This window comes from Nematolebias whitei, chromosome 1 (genome assembly GCF_014905685.2).
Source record: "Nematolebias whitei isolate Nwh7 chromosome 1, NemWhi1, whole genome shotgun sequence".
Lineage (NCBI taxonomy): Eukaryota > Metazoa > Chordata > Actinopteri > Cyprinodontiformes > Rivulidae > Nematolebias > Nematolebias whitei.
In genome coordinates, this window is record NC_056498.1 from 71,405,866 (window position 1) to 71,409,450 (window position 3,585).

The window sequence follows — 3,585 nt, forward strand, 5'->3', positions numbered from 1 at the left end:
TCCATCCATCCATCCATCCATCCATCCATCCATCCATCCATCCATCCAGTAACAATTTCCTTCTACTTTAACTTAATAAACAACCTAGGTCCAGGTAAGACTTTATTCTTTACTATTTTTGGGGAGCATTAATGAAGAATGTTTTAATATGTAGTCTAAGACACTTCTGTAGAAATCAGTCAGAAATACAGTACAGTTTAGCTTAAAAACACATTTCATGTAAACTTCATCTAAATGTAGTTTTAAACACTGATTTTGCCTTTGAACTTAACAAAACCTGAATGAGTCAATAAAAATGAGGAAATATAGTAATACCATAACACTTTGTGTCAGAGGACTCAACTCTAGTTGGAGTGAGGACAGAGGATGCAGAGGACAGAGCAGATCACTTGCTGTGGCAACCTTTGCAAAGAAAACAGCCAAAGAAGTGTCAAAGGATGTATGTACCAGTATATATATATATATATATATATATATATATATATATATATATATATTTTTTTTTTTTTTTTTTACCACAAAACCAAAAATATAAATAAACAAATAAAATAATAATACATATGAACACTGTTGAAGGGGCTGGGGTGAGATTAGGATGAAATTGACAATTTATATACATGCTTCATATACTTAAGGTGAAAAGGATTATGTTTCATTTCATTATTTTACTGAATCTGCTAAATTGGCAAAGCCAATTCACATTACCCAAAGGATTATGGTCAATCTGAGAATTTTATGCTTGCCTCTAAATTTTTAGAAAACTAAGCCTTTGTGCAAGAAGGATTTCACATGAAAGCTTCCACATTTGATTTATTTGAAAGATGTCCAGCTGTTTCTAGCTGTCATTTCCCTTGTTGTTGGAAGGAAAGCAATCAAGCCCCAATCATGTTACATCATGGCTACAGCAGTCACTGCTTGTAGTGAGACTTATTGTAATATGTTGTTCCATCTGCTGTTGTCTGAATGATGGCTTCGCAGTAATGTGTTCGGCTCAATAAAGCAATCCCCAGAAAATGCCCCTTTTTGGGGTTAGTATTTGGAAAATACCCTCTCAGTAGCTACAAGCGTCTCCATGCTCCCTAATAAGGCCTAACATCAAAATCAGTCACCTTCGAAGACTGAAACATTGCCATGTCAGAAATCACAACAGCACGGCCACTTTAAAGAACATGACAAAATGTAATGGTTTAGCTCCTTCCATGAGATTTTAATTTTATTGTCCAATATCGTGGTCTAAAGTCGAACATCATAGTCTTAACTGACTGAAGATATTTAGGAAATGATTATTAAAAAAAAAAATCTGATTTTTCTTTCAATCTGCTTTCTGTACTTACAATTTCATGTCAAATGGTTTTAGAGGGGGCAGCACAGTGATTCAGCTGGTACAGCTACACTGGTCTCAGCGAGCAGGTTACCCTGGTTCAAATCCCGGACAGAGGCCTTTCTGGGTGGAGTTTGCATGTTCTCTCTGTGTATAAGTGGGTTTTCTCCGGGTACTCTGGTTTTCTCCCAAAGATCAAAAACATGCACGTTAGACTGATTGGTAACTCTAAATTGTCCCTAGGTGTGAGAGAGTGAATGGTTGTTTGTCTCTGTGCCCGGGATGGACTGGAGACCTGTCCAGGGTGGACCCTGCCTCTCTCACAGTGATGGCTGGATATGGGCACCAGTGAACACCACAACCCAAAAAGGAAGAAGCGGGTGAAGATGTTGGATGGATGGTATTAGAGGGTTGAACACAACCTGATCAAGAACCTTTATCGACTAAGTATTGAAAAAAAAAAAATACCGTGGTGCACGACACAAAAAAAGCCTATATTTTCCACATGTGTTATCTTGTTTCCTTTACTAAAGAAACACAGACAGAAACTCAGTCTCTAATAAGTTTAATAATAGCTGGTACAAGATGAGTATAATAAATTTGAAAAGACTTAAAAAGTCAAATTTTACTTTAACAAGACTGATCACACTTAAGAGTCAGAGCCAGAGATTCTTTATTGTCATTCGCACCTCATGTGGTACATGTGGTGGAGTGAAATTATGTACACAGGGTCCCAGTTACATCCAACAATAAAATGTAAAAGAAAAACAGTAATAACATCTAAGATATGAACTAAGAAAAACATCAACTAAATATACACTAAGCACTCGTAACATAAAAACATTGAACATCAGCACAAACATGAACATGAGTCTGTGTGAGCAGATGTGCACGCATGAACACATCAACATTGAAACAGATCAGCAGCAACATGAAACAGATCAGCAGCAACATGATGTGATTTTTCACAGTGATTATTCTAGTTAGAGATTCATGAGTCTAACAGCCTCAGGGTAGAAGCTGTTCCTCAGTTTAGTGGTTCTACACTTAATGCTCCTCAAACTCCTTCCTGAGGGGAGTGGTGCAAAAAGTGTGTGTGCTGGGTGAGTGGGGTCCTTCATGATGCAGGTGGCTCTCTTCCTGCATCTAGAGGTGTAGATGTCTGTGATGGTGGGGAGGCTGACTCCGACAGTCTTCTGTGCAGCCTTCACCACTTTCTGCAAAGACGTTCAATAAAAATGGACAAGCACATTCTGTACTTTTCTTTTCAACATCTTGGTATTTTCTGATTTTGATGCAATAACTTGAAATCACTGTTGTGTTAATATCATGGAGTCTCAGAGTGATTGATGCCCAATGCACCATATAAAGCTACAGTCACAAACACTGGTCCCAGCTGGATTTGCACTCCATTTGAACACATTGTCAGGTTTTATTCACTTCAGTATTTTTAACATGTACCAATCAGCAGGTTAAATGCCTTCTGACACTAAAGAGTGTGTGCAAACACTGACTTGTTCACAACTGATAATTTTCAAATATTCAAATTCAAATCCTTTATCTTTATCCGCTTCTTCCTTTTCAGGTTGCGGGGGTCACTGGTATCCATGTCCAGCAGTCACTGTGCGAGAGGCGGGGGACACCCTGGACAGGTCTCCAGTCCGTCACAGGGACACATAGAGACAAACGAGACAAACCATTCACTCTCTCACTCACACCTAGGAACAATTTAAAGTTACCAATCAGCCTAACATGCATGTTTTTGGTCTGTGGGAGAAAACTGGAGTACCTGGTAGTGATGGGTGGATCAATACTAAATACAGATACTATCGATCCCAGAACGTTTCGCTCTAGAATCGATTCTTAAATCAAACTATCAATACTTATGACACTTCAGTCATTTCAGGTAATCCATATCATTAACAAGAAGATGGTGGAAAATGACTAAACTATTGAAATCTTGTCTAAATAATACGCTTATTTTTGGGAACTACTTTTTCTTCCGCTTGGGTAAATGCACAATGCGTGTAAACGGAGTGGCATGCTTCTCGTCATTCACTCAGTCTACTCTGTAGATGCAGCGGTGGAGGATTACACGGCACCTCATAGTCATGTGTGGAGCTATTTCATCTCCAAAAACAGCCAAGAAGCGATTTGAGGTTTGTAGAAAAACTTTAAAGAACTGCAACAACACAACAAACCTTGTAAAACTGTCATAGCTCTGCTCTCTGTCAGCTCCTCTGTCATGCTGCACACTCAGTAAT